Source organism: Lygodium microphyllum, chromosome 9, assembly GCF_053477565.2.
Source record: "Lygodium microphyllum isolate KBCC chromosome 9, Lygodium_microphyllum_v1.1.10, whole genome shotgun sequence".
Taxonomy (NCBI): Eukaryota; Viridiplantae; Streptophyta; class Polypodiopsida; order Schizaeales; family Lygodiaceae; genus Lygodium; species Lygodium microphyllum.
The window spans coordinates 42,573,600-42,594,416 of NC_141143.1; the positions used below are offsets into that span (position 1 = coordinate 42,573,600).

A 20,817-nucleotide genomic window follows, 5' to 3' on the forward strand; every position below is an offset into this window, starting at 1 on the left:
TTATGACTATTGGAGTTTCCATTTTGTGTCTCTTTCTTATACTAGAAGAAAATTTGCAAATTGCACATTGAAACTTAACATTGTTTTTGAAGTTGTAGTAGATGCTAAGCCACTAAAAATTGATGAAGTGTAAAGTGCATTTGAAAAGAGAAATGATAATGATATATTAAGTTAATCTTCTAGATCAAATTCAAGAAAAAAATTACAATCTCTTTCTATATTATATTAAAATTTCTCCCTTTTAATTCCTGCAAAACACCATACACATGTTTATGCTAGGTATTACGGTCGTAAGCATGCTTAGTATAACCATGTAGATATGAAGTTACTTTAATACGTTATGCCACTTCAACATACAATCATGATGTGCCTAGTCATGTGGTGAATGAAAGGGACTAATCACAACGTAACATTCTAGGTCTATCCATATCTCTATTCTATTTTCTTCTCAATTTAAGTGATTGCTTTCTACAACTGTTTGTTTGGGTTCAGTATCATCCATCTCTGATATTGTTCAAGTTGCAACTGTCCAACTTTTATTTACTCGTTTGTTCATTATGTACACTAAGTATACAGGCTATAACCATCCCCATGAAAATCAAGCGAAAGAGAAGATCAGAGGTAACTTAAAAAAGACTTACACTAGCAATACTAGTCTTTATGGTGGTGAAAGGTTTAGCTTAATTGATTGCACCTTTTAAGTTTAAAACTTAAGGCATATTGTGTTTTTTCCTAGTATATGAAACTCTATTCTACAATTGGGAGCTATGTGTAACCACCTCCACACGCGCACACACCCTACAATTCGATGTACTGATGATTGTAATTGGCTATTTTTTGCAGGCTATATGTGTAACCACCTCCACCCGCACACACCCCCTACAATTCGATGTACTGATGATTGTAATTGGCTATTTTTTGCAGGCTATAGATACCACGAGAACAAAACATAGAGTCTACCTCCAGCACATATGTTCACCCTCCCAGACTGGTGGTACACACATTGGTTTTTATTTTTAATAGGTTTCAATCCTAGCGCATACGCGCATGTGGGCTGGTTGAAGAAAGAATTCAGATGTAGTGTGATAGCAATTGCAAGTAGTCAAATTAGCTATGAATGCTCGACGTAGAAATAGGGATTAGTCGGAACCAATACTGATGCCAATCCCAACTATGGCCATCCTTAAAAGAACTCTGTACTTATATGTATTTCAATCGCGGTTCAAATGTGTATCTACCATCCTTTCTCTGAGCCTTGCTTGTCGGTCTCATCTCAAGGTGCGCTGATTCCAGACATATTTCACCATATTCTGTTGTGTCGAGAGTTTAGATCGAGCGAGCTCAAATAGAAGCCTCGTTATACATGGCTGGATTGATCCTATGGTGGATGATGAGGTACAGCACTTTAGTGTCATTATGGTCAATGGGGTATCATGACACTTGTTCTGTATATACGTGCAGGATTGAGGCTATTATTGCCTTACAGGGGATATTACGATGCTTTACACCCTTTTGGCAATAATTTTGTTAAAGACGGGTCAGCAGCAGAACTAGATTTTCACAAAGATGGGTGATACTCGACTTCATGGCTGCCCAAGGTTTTGTTCCTTTGCAATGGTGGCTTCAGATGTACACTAACCTGAACTCACACCATGTTATTATAATATGGCAAATAGACTAACATTCTGCATCATCATATATATCAACTCTTTGGTCTAAGTACCTTTTACAGAGTACGTAGTGCTTAATTGTCAGAACCCAAATAGCTCTTTGTCTGTCTGTCTGTCTGTCTGTCTGTGATCATCATAGGAGAATGTCCTACACTAATGTTCCAGGATATCCACATAGGTCATAAGCAGGTAGTCAGCTACAGCCTGTACAGCAGATCACAAAAAGTGTATGGTGAACTACTACAATCTTTAGACAGACAATCCATTATCCACCTGATCAAATCGCCAAAAGCATGTAGGAAAATGAAGCATTGGACAACATTACCCCAGCTCCAACATAAAGTACCACAATCGGCATCATCAGATGTATGAGCAGCTTGGAAATTTGTCATTAGTTGTGCTGTAAGAAGGATGAGGGGGAGCTTTTAAGAGAAAGGAAAGAATTACTTTTAGGTTAGTTATAAAACAGTTCTATCAAAGGATCTGATACAACCATCCATGACAACTTGTGAAGTACCCTACTCTTTTGTGAATTTTGCCATCTTTAAAAAAACCCTAGCTTTACAATCTCAGCTAAATCACAGTTCAGAACCCAGGAGTCTCACTGTGAAAACAACAGCAGATCACCTAAAAGTTCAGGCTTCTCACCATGGCTGGCAAAATTTGGTCTGGCACATGCCATCCCGATGGTGGTACTTGATTTGTTTGGACCATGACTGATTGCAGCAACTTCAGCCAGCTTTCCAATGTGCATACTCACATCAAATTAGTCAGATCAATCACAGGAAAAGTACAACAATATCAATAGAATAATATTACTTGTAACGTGTAACTTCACACAGTCAGCCATCGCCTCACACATCAGTCAAAACATGGACACAGGCCAAGCTTGAGCCTGAGCATGTTCCCACTGCACTTCTCCAAAGCATAAACAGCAGATCCATTCAGGGCCCATACACATATATACTGTTACAAGAATCCATCCAAAAGTGACAAAACTTAATGTTTTAGAAACTCATTTTCCTCCTCTATATGTAAACAGCTCGTCTGTGCACACAATTACTAAGTAGCATCATGAACAATATATATGAGGGCAATGATGCTGATAATGAGACAACAACAGTGATTATGAATACAATGACAAATAATGATGATTCATGTGGCGGCAAGGTGTGCAAGATGGTGACATGATTTCAAGTCAGGTGCATGTTGTACGACAAAGTTTTAAGGATACAGTTTTCTTGCAGACTAATGACTTTGAGACAGATTTGGCAAGCTGTTTAGAATGCATGTCAAAGCATCCTGACCACTCGTGCAAGAGAATAAAACTCAACTAATTGAAGCTGGCATGCTAATACTAGGTACAATATAAAGGTGACATTGAAAAGGAAGAACAAATTTCTATGCTTCGAGCTGATTGACAGGCAACTTCATCCCACACCTCGGCTTGTTTGCCTGTCCACCAGGCAACCCAGCGGTCAATTCATTATCTGGAGACATTCGGATTGCAGGCATCATCATTGACCATCATTCTTCTAGGTTTTCACTGCTGGTTTCTGTACTTTCTACTGTCTCATCATCCGAGACTGTCACACACTCTGGAGGATTGCACACTTCTCCGTCTAATGCATCGACATCTTCATCTCAGCCTGGCACACGGATCAGTACTGCTGCTGCCTTGCAGGATTCATCACGACACACTTCTGAAACCATGCTCAGTCACCTCCGCGCCTGTCCTTTGAGACGCAGAGGATCCAGGTTCCCCTGATTGTATCATTCATTCATTGTCATTCAGCAAATTTCTACAGATATTCGTATTCCCATTCATTCATGATCAAATAGTGTTCTCGTGTTTTCGTACGTTTTGCATTTCTCCATGTTTGCCACACTATTTTTTTACAGAGTATCAGAGCAAAGGTGCTCTCAAAAGCTAAAGATTCACACTCTGGAGTCTGTGTGAAGGACAATTTTGACATTCAGAAGTGAGAATTCCTTGCGAGATGTCTCACATCTTCACCAAAGCAATCTCCCTCAATGCCTATGCTGTCAGCTCCAAGGAATGGGTACCCTCTACCCATTTCACACTCCTATGAGGTAAATTGGATCTTCTCACCCGTGGGGATATATGTCTATCCTGAGGCGAAGATTTAGCAAGAGGTTGAGCCCCTATGCTCGTGATCCACCTCACACATCACCTTCAGCATATCACCCCATTAGCCGAGTCTACGACCCAGAGGACTATGCACATTAATCGGAGATCTATATTGGTGCGGAGCCAATACCCTCAACTGAAAGAGGACGAACGAATGTGCAAGCTGTCCAATGTATTCTTCGCATCAAACTCGGTGCACATTTGGTATAGTGCAAATTTTGCTAGTCCATTCATTTTTTCACGACATTGTCGAGTGTTAGGACAATAGCCCACCTCCAACTTGTGGGAATCCAACCTCTGCAAATATATCGCGGCAGCTACAGTGCTCCCTAAGTGATAGACCACAATGCGTAGTGCTCAGCCTACATCAATGAAAGAGCCATGCCAGGTTGATTCTTATTGCTCCAAGAAACTGCACCGAATCCAAGGGAGAAGACATATTAGGTAATGGAACAAGTGTGAGTGTCATGTAGCCAATTAAAGTGACTCAAGCCTACCAAAGTATCCCCTTCTCGATTCAGGGTCTCATAGGATCGAGGAAATGCAGAACTAACTCCTATGTCTCATTTTCCTTGATAGAATCGAGCTCATCGCTTATGTGCAAGAACCTTCTCAATAGTGGTAGGCTCATAGTCTTCCAATATACTAGTCATAACGACAAAGTTTACACAAAATGAATATCCAGTCCTCTATTGTCTCCTGGCTAATTTGTAGGGTCCCTCCAGCATCTCAAACTCTTATAGATAATGTTGAAACTACTAGGCAAAACTTACAGCTTGTCCTCCTATGAGGGAGGCTAAGGAGCCTTCCATACCATTAGGGAAAATATGAACTCAAAAAGGGCCTTATAAAAAATTGATTAGGAATCCTTAATCTGGATGAGTCTCTCTTCCATGGTCATCATTGCATGCTTTTTCTTTCACTAGTCCTCCCAACGTTCCTAGGCTCCACTCAACTTTTTGTTATAGGCCCCATCTAGAAAGGAAAGGGTCTCCTTTTCTTTTCACCCTAGTAACTAGCATTTTTCATTCTCCAACCACTGTTCCAAAAGTGCCACATCAGCAACTCGTATTTAAAATAACTTTTTAAATTTTCTCACAAAAAATAGATTTATTTCCCTCAAAATGTGCCCAATCATATTGCAAGTTGAAATACACCTTTTTACATTGAATAGCCTCCAAATCAGTTTATACTTTTTTTATACCCTCATAAGTAGTTTATGAGACCTTGTAGAGGTAGTTACAGACCATATCTATACTCTAGTACTCCTCTCAAGTGCTACATCGGTAGGGCGGATTAATTTTGACCCCAAAAGGAAACTTTTTCCCTCCCCTCTTGAAAACGGGTATTTTCCACCTCTAATGGTGCCTAACCATATTATATACATATCTAACATATGCAGTTAGACAAAGACAATGGTTCCTGCCTATCACACCACTAATCCGCCATCGCGCCCTCGCTACCCCCTATTCCTCCCGCCCTGTCACCCCCCATGGTGCGCTCCACCTCTCCCTCCCGACAGGCACTCTTCTCCATCGCGTTGCCCCCGCCTAGTTACCCTCCTGCCCTGTAACCTCCCCCGTGCTGTCCCCCACCTCCTTCACCCTCCGACCCTTCGCCTGTAGGCCCCCCACCCGTGCGGCTCTAGTCTTACGCCTGTCACCCATGGCATCCAACATCTCCTCCACCGCCAGAAAATAGCATCACCCCCTCCTCACCAACGCCCCCCACCTACCACACGACCCCTCCTTGTCCCCTCAACCACCCTCCCCCCCAGTTGCTCCCTCCATCTACAGTAACATTCCCAAATCCCCCCCCCCCCCCAGTAGTACAACCGCTTGATCCATAGGTCCTCAGCAGGGATGCACAATTGAAACCTCCGGTTAGATGGCGGTGCATTCTGTGAGTGCCCCCCACTCAAACACCTTGCACATCGTCCTTTTTCTGAGGAACAACTCTTAGCTGTCCGTGCCACAGTAGCTGGAACTGAAAGAAACAATAATCTCTAGTCAAGTTGTAGGACACTTTCAATCCAAGACTGAGCTTCGGGATTGGCTTCTTTCCATGCTATGCATTAGCATAGCACAAATCGCGGAGGTAGTTCTCTTGCGTCAAGGGATCTTCATCGTTCGACTCATCTCTATGGACACAACCCGTGAGCTAGTGGATAGCTCACCTTATGCCTCCAGGAAGGGGATCATTTATATGGTTCCTTGGTATAGAGGCTTCACAGTAGAGGAATTCCCACTCCGCAATAGGTTTCTTAAACACCAGCTCACCCTACTATTCCCCGAACTGGTGGTAGAGTATCGCCAATTAGTGGAGGACTTTGGACGGCTCTTTGGCATAGAGATGCCTGCGTTCTTTTCATATGTAGTGATAGCCAGAGGAGTCCCGAAGGTACATGTGGATGTAAAGATACAAAGAACATACCAAAGTTTCTAGAGATTGAGACGGGTAGACACTCCTTTAAGCTACAAGTTATTGTGATCCGACAGCCATGGCAATGCATGCGATGCCATGACTTTGGTAATTTGGTAGTAGATTGTATGCACTTTAGAGCCAAGCCGGCTCTACTGGCAGGCCCATAGGTGGATGCTGATGATTTTACACAGGTCCAGCGACGATAGAGAGGGAGATGACAAGGGGGGCCTCAATCAGTCCCTTAGACTCAGTCACAATAGGCAAAGAGTAGGAGGGCATGCATCGGGGACCCCCCACAGAGCACCCCACAACACCCCCCAGCTCATCCCACCCAACAGGATCACAGACCTCCACCTCCACCACCCACAAAGGCGTCACGGGCTCCCCCACCAGAGATCCCACAGCCCACCCCTCTTCAAGGATCTCCCTTTGACCCCATCTTATAGCCCTCCCCCTTCCAAGGCTATGCGCCTCCTACATCCAATCACCCCACCATCCCACGATCTACCTTCTCCCCACCTTTCCCCCCGCTGATCAGTCCCCCTATCCTCACCCAGTACATGTGACCCAGCCCCCCCCTTCTCACAAGGGACGAGGACCCTCATACACCCATATCTTCTCCTCACCACCTGCCTCACCCCCCCTCCCCACACATCCACTAGCTCATCTGACCCAGCCGCCCACCACACTTTCCCTAGATAGGCGCAACTACTCCCATAGGAGTTCTTTCGCAGTGGTGAGTGGTCCTACTTGAGAGCTGCAGAGAGGGAGAGTTTCCACTACCTCTAGAGGTGGGGATCTTCGTGGGTTCAACAAGTTAAGGAGCAGTAAGGACCATTTACTAGCACCACCGTATGGACCAAACTATGCTTTCTTCCTTCAGACCTCTCATTCAGGAGACTAGATGAAGACACAGATAGAGGAGCAAGTGAAGGGGTAGGTTATAGACCACATCTCCCAATGGATGGGAGAAGGAGGACTAGCACTCTTTTCCCAGCACTCGCTAGGGTGCGTGATGGACATTAACTTTTGGGCTGGAGCAAAGGTCCCACATCTGAGCATTATTTTTCAAGCCCCTCCACAGTGGAGAGCACTGATGGATATGATCGAGTGGCCTCTCGCACATGCTGTCGACTTCTACCAGTGTATAGAGTCACGCCTCTCAACTTGGCTGATAGATACCTTGGTGATACTGCCTGGAGCATTGATTACCCCCAAGGTCCACCGGAGAGCCACCATGGGGGAATGGAGTTCACATTCCAGGCCTGCTACAAAGTGCATTTGCATACCCCCATAGCTCTTCTTCTTCATCGGCAGCTTCCACACTGAATAGATGAATGTTCGAAGAGTCACAGGCTTCCCCATGAGTTTACATCTAGCATCCTGGAATGTTAATAACCTCCACTATAGTGGGACACGTGGTTCCACGAAGTTGATTGTTCCACATGAGTTGTAGCTTGCCTTTGCCAAACGGATCAATATATTACTTCTGTAGGAGCACAAGCTCACCCCCGTGTAGGCCCAATGGCACGGGTAGAGAAGGTACTTCTAGGTATCTCACACACCTACTAGAAGTACTCTATTAGTGCCCATAGTAGGTGTAGAGGCATATGCACCTCTATTGGCCTGAGGCTTACCGCCTGTGTGCATGATCAAGGGACAATAGTGGAAGGGAGGGTTCTATGGATCGGATTGGACATGGGGGACTCATGCCTTGGAGTCCTTAATGTCTATGCTCCTACAGAGGTTAGGGCACGTAGTAGGTTCTGGATGGAGATTTTCAGGGGTAGACTCTCGGATTGTTGGAGGAGATTTCAAAAACCTGGAACCCTAGAGGATCAGCGGGGCAAAGGTTAGAGACTACTAGGGTATGGCAAGGGAGGAGCAGGAGGTATGGGAAGTCTTCCTTCTCGCAGTAAGAGCTAGCTTTTAGGGAGAGGTCGTTGGACTTCTCTTGGGGGTATAGATGCTGGGCGAAGCTCTTCTGGAATGGTTGGACCCGTATTATGTGGGAGAGTGGCGGTGCTCTCAAGGAGGTCAAGTAGGGCAATTGGCTGGCACCACCTTGTCTAAGTTCTCCTCACACTCGATGTTCCAGCTTCAACCCTCGACACACGATCGTGTTGGATCCTTGACTCAATCTATAGGAGGGAGGAGGTGAGGAGGTAGATTGAGCAGCTTTGGACTAGGGAATGGGATAGGAGGGACCGGATCGTAGATGAGGTTGTAGAGATCTTAGCCAAGTCCAGCACGATATGCCAGGAGGTAGCCCTACAAGCCAGGCAGCAGAGCCGAGAGGAGAAGAGAGCACTTCGGGGAGACCTAGCTTCCACATAGAGACTTCTCGAGGAGGCACCTAGGGATCCCAATCTCCACACGCAAGAGATGCAAGCACGCGCAGCCTCGCTGGTCTTGAGGACAAGTGCTCGGAGTTCCCCTTTTGTACCTCAACAGCCTTTTGGGCGTGGAAGGGGAAAATGATGTGTAGGGAGCTTTTCTGAGTGCACCAGCCGTGCACATTAAGAGTTCAAATTTGCAACCTCCCGGATCAGTATGGGAGAATTCGCTCTAGCCTAGATGAGGTGATGGAGATTGCCATTGACTAGTACAGACACCTTTTTCAATAGGAGGCTGGCTCGGCTAGTGAAGAGCATTGTAGATAGTAGGTTTGGGACCGCATTCCGTCCCTCGTCACAAAGGAGATGGGTCATCCCTCCTAGACCCCTTAAAAAAGAAGGAATTAGAGGAGGCTTTTCATGCACAAGATGGGTAAAAATGCCCGAGAGAGGATGGTCCTTTGAAGGCCGTCTTCACTACCTACTGGGAGAGGTGGTGAAGGTTGAATGGAGAGTCTTGTGAATGCGAAACGCCCCCTACTAGTGGTCTTTCAGGAGATTTTCAGATCAGGATGGATGTCTGGGAGTCTATTAGCAGCTCTTGTCAGTATCCTACCCAAAGGGGGAGACCGGTTGGAGCTATCCTAGTGGAGGCCAATCACCTTGTCAGTGATCTATAAGGCACTAGCCAAGATGATCGGTAGGCGACTTCGCTCCATGCTTCTAGACATCATTCATGACATACAAATAGGTTTTGTCTAGGATAGGAGCCATCCTAGACAATGTTTTTACTTTCTTCGAGATGATCGAGTGGACCGAGCACAGTGGCCAGGGGCTGGCTATACTACTCTTCGAGTTCGAGAAGGCCTTGTCAAGATTGTGGGAGAGAAGGAAGGAGTCTCACTTGTAGCTTTCTTGCCTGCACAATGGGGGAATACACACAGAGGTGGAGGCTGAAAACAGTTTTCCTCTTCTTAGTTGTGTAAGCCAAAAAGAACTCTCATACAAAGAAATAGAAGAACCCTATATATGGGTCTCAAACCAAACTCAAATAACTAAGGTGGCATACTAACTGAGCCACGAACTAGAGTAGATAAGGATAGCTGTCATCTAGCTATTATTCATGGGCGGTGTACCAACCGCATCTGCAACTGACAAGTCGGTGACATAAATGCACAACGGTCACCCTGGCATATCACGAGTGGAGTTCGATCTCTCAACACTCCCCCTCGAGCTCAATCCCAATTCCTGCACACCAAGCAGGTCTCTGAACTTGCGCAGCTTCTCTGCGCCCAATGCCTTCGTGAATATGTCAACTACCTGATCCTCTGTGCTGACATAAACTAGATCAATAAGACCTAGTAAAACCCTCTCCCACACACAGTGATAATGCACCTCAATGTGCTTTGTTCTAGCATGATAGACTGGGTTATTTGCCAAGTATATACTACTCATGTTGTCACAATAAATGACAACTGGCCCATCTGTAGACTGATGCATATCATAAACTAGTTTATGCAACCAAGCTACCTCACATGCAGCCATTGCTGCACCCCTGTACTCAGCCGCTGTGCTCGACAAGGCAACTGTAGGCTGTTTCTTGCTGCTCTAAGTGACTGCAGCACTCCCAAAAGAGAACATATACCCACTGGTAGATCGTCTATCAGAAATACTACCAGCCCAATCAGCATCAGTGTATCCATGCAACTGTATCTGAACCCCCGTCTCATAAAATAGTCCATACTGCAATGTGGACTTCACATACCTGAGCATGCGTCTAGCCACATCCAAATGCGATTTCCTTGGAGCCTACATAAACTGACTTACCAATCCAACAGTATAGCTCAAATCTGGCTTGGTAATAGTCATATAAATCAAACTTCCTACTATGCGTCTGTACATAGTAGGGTCTTCCAGAAGCTCACCCGCATTTGTGCTCAGCTTCACATTCTGCTCCAAAGGAACTGAAATAGGCTTACAGCCTGTCATCCCATATTTGGACAGCATGTCCAATCCATACTGCCTCTGCAAGAGCTGTATCCCACTTGGTGATCTAATCACCTCAATGCCTAAGAAATAACGCATCTCTCCCAATTCCTTCATCTTAAACTTTTGCTTCAATAGCATTTTCACATGAAGGATATCTTCATCACTGTCACCTGTCATAATCAAATCATCAACATAAATGACAAGCAACATAATACCTTTCTTTGTTTTTCTCACATAAAGTGAGAAATCTGCCTTGGAAATCTGAAAGCCAATAGTAACAAGATACTGCTCTATCTTATCAGACCATGCTCTAGGTACTTGCTTCAAGCCATACAAGGCTTTCTTCAACCTGCAAACAAACTCGGGATGAACAGCATGCACATAACCTGGTGGCTGCTCCATATAGACCTCTTCTTGCAAATCACCATGCAAGAAGGCATTCTTTACATCCATCTGATGTAAAGACCATCCCTTTGATGTAGCCATAGCAATGACTGCTCTTACGGTTGCCATCCTTGCACCGGACTGAATGTTTCTTGATAATTAATGCCATATGTTTGTGCATACCCCTTGACTACTAATCTTGCCTTGTATCTGTTCACAGAACGATCTGCATTGTGCTTCACCTTATAAACCCACTTACAGTCAATTGCATTCTTACCTTTAGGCAAAGGTACCAACTCCCATGTAGCATTTGCTTCCAAGGCATACATTTGTTCATCCATGGCTTTCTCCCATTTTTCTTTTTCCATGGCTTGCTCAAAAGAAGTGGGTTCTGGTTCCTGTATCACTTTGACCATATATGCATAGTGGATGGCTGTAAATCCATCATATTTTAGCCTATCCACAGGATACCTAGCTCTGGTAGACCTACGCAAAGTAGGCTCACTTCCAGGTGCTCTCAAAACATCCCTGGTCTTCCTTACTCCAGGTGTAACAATAGAGGGGATACCCAACTCATCATCAATGCTCTGTTCTGAGCCACTGGATTCACCATCCACATAAGAGTGACCTGCATTCACATCAAACATGGGCTGATCTACCTTCTCTTTTCCTTTTCGTGAAACCTGCATACCACTATCTGCATTGCTTTGAGAAGATTCTCCTGATCTCAATCTGCCTGTCCATGGCGAAGAATGTGAACCACTGCTAGAGGACACTCCAGGTCCACTAATATTTTGTGACTGCTACTGTGAATTCTGTGCAGCATTACCATTTTGTGCATCTACATCATCAATCACATTTATTGGTTTATACCAACTACTCATCTCATCAAAAACAGCATCTCTCCTCACTGTAAACTTACGAGTAGAAGGGTTATAGCATCTATACCCTTTCTGCTACAGAGAGTAACCAATAAAGATGCACTTCTCAGCTTTTGGATCCAACTTGGATCTCAACTCATCTGGCACATGAACATAGGCAATGCAACCAAAGATTTTCAAATGAGAAATATCTGGTTTCCTACCAGTATACCTCTCCTCTGGAGTCATTCCATGTATTGCTACAGTGGGAGTCCTGTTCATTATGTAGACTGCTGTAGCAACTGCTTCAGCCCAATAAAAATCTAGCATGTCTTTTTCATTGAGCATGGCACGAGATACCTCTCCAATATGCCTGTTTTTTCTTTCTGCAATTCCATTTTGCTGTGGGGTATGCCTGCATGAATATTGCTGCTTTATGCCATGCTCCTACAAGAACCTTGCAAACTCATTTGAGAGGTACTCTCCCCCTCCATCTGACCTTAGGCATTTTATTTGCAGGCCTATTTCTTTTTCAACCATAGCTTTAAGAGTTTTGAAATGCCCAAAAACTTCACTTTTCTTTTTCATAAAATACACCCAAACTTTTTCTACTATAGTCATCAATTAAAGTGACAAAATAATGACAGCCTACAAGAGATGCAGCTTTAGTAGTCCACACATCAGAGTGGATTAATTCTAATGGCTTCTTACTCTCTTGAACATGTTTAGAAAATGGTTTCCTTGCCTGTTTTCTAAACTGACAGGCTTTACATACCTTATGCATTTCTGCAACCTTGAATCTAGACAATCCTGCAACAATATTTTGGGCGTACATTGACTTAAGTCGTTGTACATTAACATGACCAATGTGTTAATGCCAGATATCAATATCTGCAACTACACCGGTCCCATGTGCAAACATTGCTGCACTCAATTCAGACATGTCTGCATCGAACGTAAACATTCTGCCCTTCTTCTTTCCTTTTGCTATCAAGCGACCTTTATTTTTCATATCCTCAACAAAGCATCCATGAGGATTAAATCTGACCTGCAAGCCCTGCTCAACCATTTGACCAACAGAAACCAGATTCTTGGTGATATTCGGGACATGAAATACATCGGACAAGTATTTCTTTTTCCCATCCTGCATAGACAAGGGAATTTTTCCAATTTGTACAATAGGATGTGTAGTATCATCACCAATCTCCACAAATCCTGGTTTTTCCATTTTCCTTGCATCCTCCATCCATTCTGCATGACCTGTCATGTGGTTTGATGCACCTGAGTCCTGGTGTTCATTGGCGATCTGTGCGTTGAGCTGGTCCAGCTTCACCCGCATCCTTTGCACCTGCTCTCCTCTTAGCTGTTCTAGCTCTGCAGCCTCCTGTCTTATCTTCTCAAGCTAGTTTTGTGCCTCCAGGTTGACTACAGAGAGCTGGTCGTTCTTGCGCCGCAGGTGAGAATTGGTCTCCCTCTCTCCGTTGAGGTGATCCATTAAGATTTTTCTTCTTTATTCCCAAGAAACATCATGTTGCTTCAGGGCTTTTGATTCTTCTGCATCCTTATTGCTGGCTTCTTCCTTTAGCATAGCAATCTCCCTTTGATATTCTGCTATCTGCTTAGTTTTCTCCAGCTAGAGAGCGGCTCGTGATTCTTGCTCTGTTGCCAGCTCTTCCATGGTGGTTTTCTTTTCTTCCTTGGCTTGTTCTAGCTGCGAGAGTAGCTACTTAACGTATTCATCGTATTGGCCTGTTGGAAGTGGGGGATGGGACATGGTGGCAGTGGTGACAATGACTTCTGTTCTCTGCCTTTTAAGCTCTGGCGTTGGCTCCATATCAGGCGTGGCTGCCCTCTTCACTCTTGACGCTGGGGTCGCCACTCCCACTTCTCTTTCCAACTCCCTTTCCACCAGGAATTGCAGCCAAGTGACCACATTTCTCTCATCAACTTTTGGAGTGGAGCCTTGGGTGGTGGTGGCAATGGGCGTTGTCATGATGAGAGTGGTTGGTGTGGAAGGTACGAAGAGAGGGGGAGTTGGCATCATTGGTTCTTTGTCTTTTCCTTCTGTTGGGGGTGGGGGTGTGATTTACGGCACATTGGTACTAGAACGAGGTGCTTTTGTTCGGTGTGGGCTCTTTGCGCCTTCCTCGTCTCTTTTGTGCTGCTCCTCAATGGAGCGACCGGTTGCTAGCGCTATTTCTTCCTCTTCCTTTCTTCTCAGTTCCTCTTCAGTCTTCTTTTTTCTCTCCTCCTCATCCCTGACCGACTCCCTTCGAGCCCTCTCCAGATCTTCCTTTTCTTTTTTCTTGCGCTCCTCTTCCCTCTTTCCATGCAGGGCTTTCGTTCTTTGTTCTGCGTATCTCTGTGGGCTGCCCTGGGACTTTCCCTCTTCGTCTTCCTCAGTCTCTGTTTCATCTGAAGACCTACGCTGCTCTTTTGTGTGAGGTGGGGATTGTGATGGTGACTCGTCACTTCCTTCTTCACCTTCCTTGTTATCTTCTTCTTCCCATCCTTGCCCTAGTGCTTCTTGGATTATGGCAGTAAAAGGACACCTCCAAACCCTATGGTTGAGGCTTTCGAGGACGATGCCTTGCGTGTTGATCGGGACGATGGGGATTCTTCTCTAGCGGCTCTTCCTCCTGTTGCTAGAGCCTTAGCCGAAGCCTCTATGGTTCCCTCACAAACCCATTCACGTTTACCTCATTCAGTGATTGTGCCGCAATGCTGTCGAGTAGAGGCACGTTGATCTGGCTCATTATGTTGTTGTACCTCTGGCTCGAGAACAAAGTGTGCACCATTTTTGCTTACAGCTTGATGTCAGGGTTTGAGATGTCTGCCAAGCTAATCCCATCGTTGGTATGGACCTTCACCTTGTCCATTCTCAACATGGCATAGATGTCCCTCTTCAGCTTTCTTTCCACCTTATTTGGCAGCCCCAGTGCCCTTTCCACCAACTCCGGGGTCAGTTCAATCTGTACTTGTTGAGTGGCTTCATTCTTGCGCACTGTGATGGTGCCTCTATTTCTGTTAAAGGTGCGCAAAAAGTTGACGCACTGGATGTAGTCCACCCTCTGGCCCACTGCGTCTAGGTATTTCTGCAGATGGCACTAGTCTATGATCTGGCACACTGCCGGCTCTTCGATGGCCACATTTTTAAGGTTGAAGATATGACGGAACTTCAACTGGTTGAAGGCTCTCGTCTCCACGGTGAGGCCGTACTTCGCTGGCTCCTCCTCCGAGAAGGGGAGCTTGCGCGCCTTGTCCTGGCTTGCCATGATCGATGCCTACAAGTTCAACCATTTCCACTTATTAGTGCTTTTTGAAAAATAACTTGCTGAAAGAAGAAAAATATAGCTAATTTTATTGATCTGAGATATTTTGAGTATAGCCTTAACTTTTCTTTTCAGACTTTACCATTACATCTTACCATTGCATTTTAACTTTTATTGACATTTCATACTTGGTTTACTTTTTAAATTCCACCTTACCCCCTCCCCCTTTGGAACAAGAAGAATCCGTCCTAGGATTGGAGGTTGAGAGGCCAAGGGCGTTCAACCTAAAGAGAATCGGTCTATTTGTGCAGGAGCCAAGCATAGAAGTTGGGGTTGTACTCTAGCTGAGCTGCATGGTCTAATTCGAACAAACGGATACCCACGTGTGTGATGTATATCAAAACATCGGTTAGGAGACCGCCAGAGTCGACCCGACTCGCAATGTGGAGTTCTTCCTCTGTTAAGAGGCGGTCAAGGTAGGGATGCCCCTTGACGTGCTCTTCCATGGGTCGGCCACGAAGAGTAGTTAATACTTGATACGAGGTTGGCGCGACGTAGGTGGGGTCGTACTCTGCTATTTTGATTGCGCGGCGCTACTCAGCGTTGGTCATTACGCAGCACCCCTCAACTTCCCATTGCAGCCTAAGAGTGTACCAATGCTTCAAAAACGTGGAGTTAGTATCAATGAGCTTGGATAACTCGGTGATTTCCTGATCGGTGATAGTAGAAGTGGTTCGCTAGTCATAGGATGTGATGAGACGTTGTTTAATGGCATGCTCTTTGGAGATCTCGCTGTTGAGCAACTCAGCGGTAGAGCGAGAAGCTTTTGCAAATGCGAATTCAAGTCTCCCAAGAGCAAGGCATATTGCGCACTTCCGTTGCAAAGGGTTCTTCCAATAGACCTAAGTCCAAGCGGTCGTAGCTGAGGGCTAGCGACACGAAGGTGGCATCGAGTTGTTTAATGCATTCCACCACGTCATCCTCGGTGTCCTCCGCAAGGTCAACGGCTAGTGCTAGGAAGGATTTTCGTTCATAGGAGGGCATAAGGCTGACGGGTGGTCGAGGTTTGCTAGAACTAGAGGCCTTGACGATACAGAGTTGCGATTGGGAGTTTCCTTGAGCCTGCAGTTGGGCTGTTTGGAATATGGGTGGATTAGGGTTAGCCACAACAGATGGACTGCTTCATTGAGCTTTGCTTTGGGGAGTCGAATTGACTTGGTCGGATGATGCCTCTTATGACGGTGGCTGTTGCTTGGGCCGATAGGTTTGTGCAACTCTCTTGGGCCGAAGCGTAGATGAGTCGGATGGCTGGGGCTCTAGAGAGCACTGTAGCTTATGGTTTCAAGGTGTTATGGGACGTGGGATGATCAAGCTTGAGGGCGGCGTATGAATAGTTCCTTTGGCCGTAGGGACCTTAGGGATCCACAGCCACGTATTTCCCTCGTAGTAGCCTTGCGCATGCAAAAGGGCTTTAGGAACCCATCTTTGCTTGATCATGCGTCGCTTCTTGTGATTGCGTCTTGGCCTCCTAGGCTTAGAGGTCTGGGTCTTCTGAGGATAAGAGCGTCGAATCCTAGGTGGTTGTTGCAGCTGTTTAGGCACCCATTGAAGGTGAGGCTGTTGGGCCTTAGCTTTGGCTACTACTACAGGTTGCGGTTTATGGAAGTCGGGGAGTGGTGACCGCGCACTACCCCCCTCCTTAGTCTTGCCTATAGATGTTTCTACCAATGGCTTTGCGGACGGTGATGGTGTCGTGCGGCCCTTCCTGAAAGCTGTGACAATGCTCACGTTGCCTATTGCTAGGTGGATACGCTACGACTCATAATCAACATTGTAGTGAGTTTTCTTTTTGAAGGTTCGCCCCAGCAGTGACTCCGTGCCTACGTCTGTAGCACTTGTCAATACGTAAAAAAGCATTGGATCAGTCTAAGACTCGATAGAAATGGCAACTCTCCACTTGCCGAGAAGTACGTATGAGTGGGTGCCATATGGTTTTAATTTGGCAGTTGTGGGTTGAAGTAGTGGTTTGCCAAGTTGGATCCAATGACTGTGGGTTAAGACATTGAAGTCTGCTCCCTCATCGATTAAGGTATTGAAAGTGCATGTTTGCTTGGCAGTGACCGTGATACGAAGGTAAGCAGGTTCTATAGCTTCCTCATCCTCCTCATTGATTTCGATGATTGTAGCTACTCGTACTTTGACCACCGATTCTAACAATGGTGGCTCATGCCAAGGATGCATGGGAGGGTAGTACTTCTTGACACGACTGCCATTGAAGAAGCCTATTCCCTCACCATCTAGTGTCTTAAGCTCGACAGTGCCGGTTTGGCTGATTGCACAAACCTTGAAGGGTCCAAGACCTCTGAATTTCATTTTGCTTATGCCCCTTAGCTGAGTAAAGGAACACTAAGTCACCCTGTTCGAACTCACACTGCTTGACATGCTTGTCGAACCAATTCTTGCATTGGGCTTTCTCACAAATAAGCACGTGGGTGGCTAGAAGATGAGTCTCTGATAGGCGTTCAAGCTCGACCAAGTGTTGCATCTATGCCTCCTTTCCTTCCCATCGTTCTTAAAGTGCTATTCTCAGGCTAGGAACGAAGAATTCTAATGGTAGAATTGCCTCATTTCCATAGGTCAGCCTAAAGGGGGTTTGGCCGATGACCGTTTAATAAGCTGTGCGGTAGGCCCACAAGGCTGCCATCAGCTTATTGTCCCAGTCGCTACATGAGGCTGAGACTACTTTAGTCAGGACATTGAAAAGAATCTTATTAGTTGATTTTTCCTGGCCATTCGCTTGAGGGTAGTATGGTGAGGATTTGCGATGGATAATGAGAAAGGTGGTCAGGAGATGTACTATCACTTTGTGCCTTGGTCACTAACCAGTTTGATGGGGCAGCCAAAGCACGAGATCATTTGCTCCCATAAGAACTTGGCAGTTGTCCTAGCGTCGTTTTTTCGTGTGGCTCTTGCCTCTGCCCATTTTGTGAGGTAATCCGTGTGGCCACAATGATGTACTTGGCTTGTGAGTACTGCGCCGCAGGACTGATGGGCCCTATGAAGTTGATTCCCCATTTTTTAAAGGGTTGGCGAGAAATAATTGGGTTCAATTCCATTTGATCTTTACAAATCGGGACTTTTGTCCGTTGGCACTTGTCACAATGCTTGACGAATCGCTTGGCCTCGCGGAAAAGTATGGGCCACCATAGTTGAGACTGCAACATCTTCCGTGCTATCATGTCTCCACTAAAGTGTCCTCCCGCAATGCCGTTGTGCGCCTCTGAGAGCACCTACTGCATCTCATGCTCACACATGCATCTACCAGCAATCCATCTTGCCCCAGTCTATAGAGTTGGCCTACAATCAGCTAGTAGGGCTGGGTTTTCAGGATCAAGCACCTAAGTCGGGCTTTTTCTATTGGTCGCTCAGGCAGTCCCTGCTCCAGTACTTGGACTATGTTGTCCGCCAAATATGGCGTTAGATCAGTCTTAAATAAATCTCTCTCGCTGGGCAGGTGGAATAGGTGGGCGTCGGATAACTCATCAACGATGCCCTGTCCAGCGGCTTCTCCCATGGGGATGCATGACATGTGATTAACCATGTAATGCTGCTTTCCCTTCCGTACTACCATGGAGAAGTCAAACTCCTGAAGCAGGAGGACCATAGAGCTATGCGCCCTGTAGCAGAAGGTTTGTTTACTAAATAGAGTAGGGCTTGATGGTCCACAAAAAAGCTGAAGGGTGTAGCCAATAGGTAATGCCAAAATTTCTTCACAGTGAACACCATGGCTAATCCCTCTCTTTCCGTTGTCGAGCAGTTCATCTCTATCTCAGTGAGTTGTCTACTAGCAAAGCTCACTGGATAATCTAAGTTGTGCTCACCAGGTTGGCACAACACTGCTCCCAAAGCAAACTTAGAAGCATCGATGTGCACATGGAAGGTAATGGTCCAATCTGGGGCTCGTAGAATTGGTGCTATTGTTAGAGCCTTTTTCAATTCTTTGTACGCTCGTTGGCATGCCTCGGTCCACTCGAAGACAATCAGCAGCTTGTACAATGGTCTGGCGATCAGCGCATAGTTCAGTACAGACCGTCGATAGTATCATGTATGGCCTAAGAAACATTGAACTCCCTTGTAATTAATTGGGGGTGGAAGGTCAACAATAACCCTGACCTTCGAGAAGTCGATGGCAATGACGTTCTTCGACACCACGTGTCCTAAGATGCATCTATGCTTTACCCAAAACTGGCACTTCAAGGGGTTCAAGGAGAGACGATATAAGCGGCACCGTTCAAAGACTACGCGGAGTTTGTCTAAGTGTTCGATCCAGATCGAATGGACACACAGGTCGTCGACAAAGACCTCTAACTCCTTGTGAAGCATGTCCTTAAAGATGGTGCACATGAGACGTTGGAAAGTGGCAGGGGCATTGGTCAACCCAAAGGGCATGACTATGTATGCAAAGACGCCCCACTCGGTGGCAAAGGCGGTCTTGTGCCTATCTGCAGGATGCACTTGCACCTAGTTGTACCCTGAGAAGCCGTCCAAAAAACTGTAGGCTTCCTTGCCTGCCACCCTCTCAAGCATGTGCTTGGTGTACGACAATGGGTAGTTGTCTCTCTTCGTAGCAGCGTTTATCTTCTTGTAATTGATGCACACTTGAATTTTTCCATTCTTCTTCATCACAATGACTATGGGTGATACCCAATCCGTGTGCTCAATTTTGTAAATGAATCGAGCTCTCATCAGCTTGTCAATTTCCTCTTTGACAGCATGAGCGTGTTTTGGATTCATAGGGTATGGTCACTGCTTGACTGGCATTGCGTTTGACATCATGGGTATGTTGTGAGTCACAACACTCGGATCTACCCCCTGTAGCTCCTCTAAGGACCAGGCAAACATGTCTATATACTCTCACAAGAGAGCGACAAGACTCGTTTCTCCTTCCCCAGTTAAGTCATGGCAATGAATACTGGTCGGGGTGTTTCCCCTTCCTGGGCTAAGTCTACCTCCTTGACTTTGGACGGTCCCTCGATTGGTTCGCTCGTCTGCCATTGACGTTTGGCGCCTAATAAAACTACTACCCTATTTCCTTTTTTGAATTTCATGAAGCGTTTAGGGAGGTCTTGCGGCTTTCGTTGTTCTTATATTCGTGTAGTCCTGGGTTGCATTGCCTTTTCCTGCCTTAACCGTGTGCACCTCAGGTGGACGGGCAGGTCCCCCTTGGTACGTCTGGTCGTGGGCAGCCTAGGGATCTCTGGATCGCTATCCGAACTAACTTCCGATTCAGAGTCAAACCCTCCATCTCCACTAGAAGAGGTGATCTCCCCTGGTGGCTGCAGTTCAAATGGTGATTCACTCCTAAGTATTGATGTCGTTCCTGGCTGGGCTAGGCCTGCTTGCTCAAGGTCTATGGCTCCTACGTGTTCCAACCAAGCACGATCACATTCCATGCACATGACTCCTTGCTCTACTCTAAAGGTCTGCCTTTTCTACGGCTTGGTGTCTGCCCGTATCTGCTCAATTTCTTATCCTTCAGTGTCGTATTCTACGGTATCTACTTCACCCTCGCTCTCATCACTAAAGGATTTGTAGTCTTCGTATTTGTCGCTAGAATCTTTGTCATCCGACTGCTCATCGTCTCCTAGGGTTTGGTATGTCTCGTGTTGTTGGTCAGGAACTAGGGCCCAGTTATACATGAGGTTCAAATCGTGAACCCATGTCCATTGC

General features: G+C 45.9%; 1 long non-coding RNA gene across 2 annotated transcripts; it reads right to left on the bottom strand.

The window, feature by feature from the left end:
- Positions 1 to 1,207: 1,207 nt before the first annotated feature.
- On the bottom strand, positions 1,208 to 5,150 carry LOC148030976 (uncharacterized). Of its 2 annotated transcripts, XR_015691971.1 has the most exons (4): positions 2,319 to 5,150; positions 1,996 to 2,070; positions 1,724 to 1,874; positions 1,208 to 1,639 (listed from the first exon to the last, which is right to left on the bottom strand). It is a non-coding gene; the product is annotated as an uncharacterized LOC148030976 (long non-coding RNA). The 2 variants fall into 2 exon arrangements; XR_015691970.1 differs by having other exon boundaries at positions 1,208 to 1,874.
- Positions 5,151 to 20,817: the final 15,667 nt, after the last annotated feature.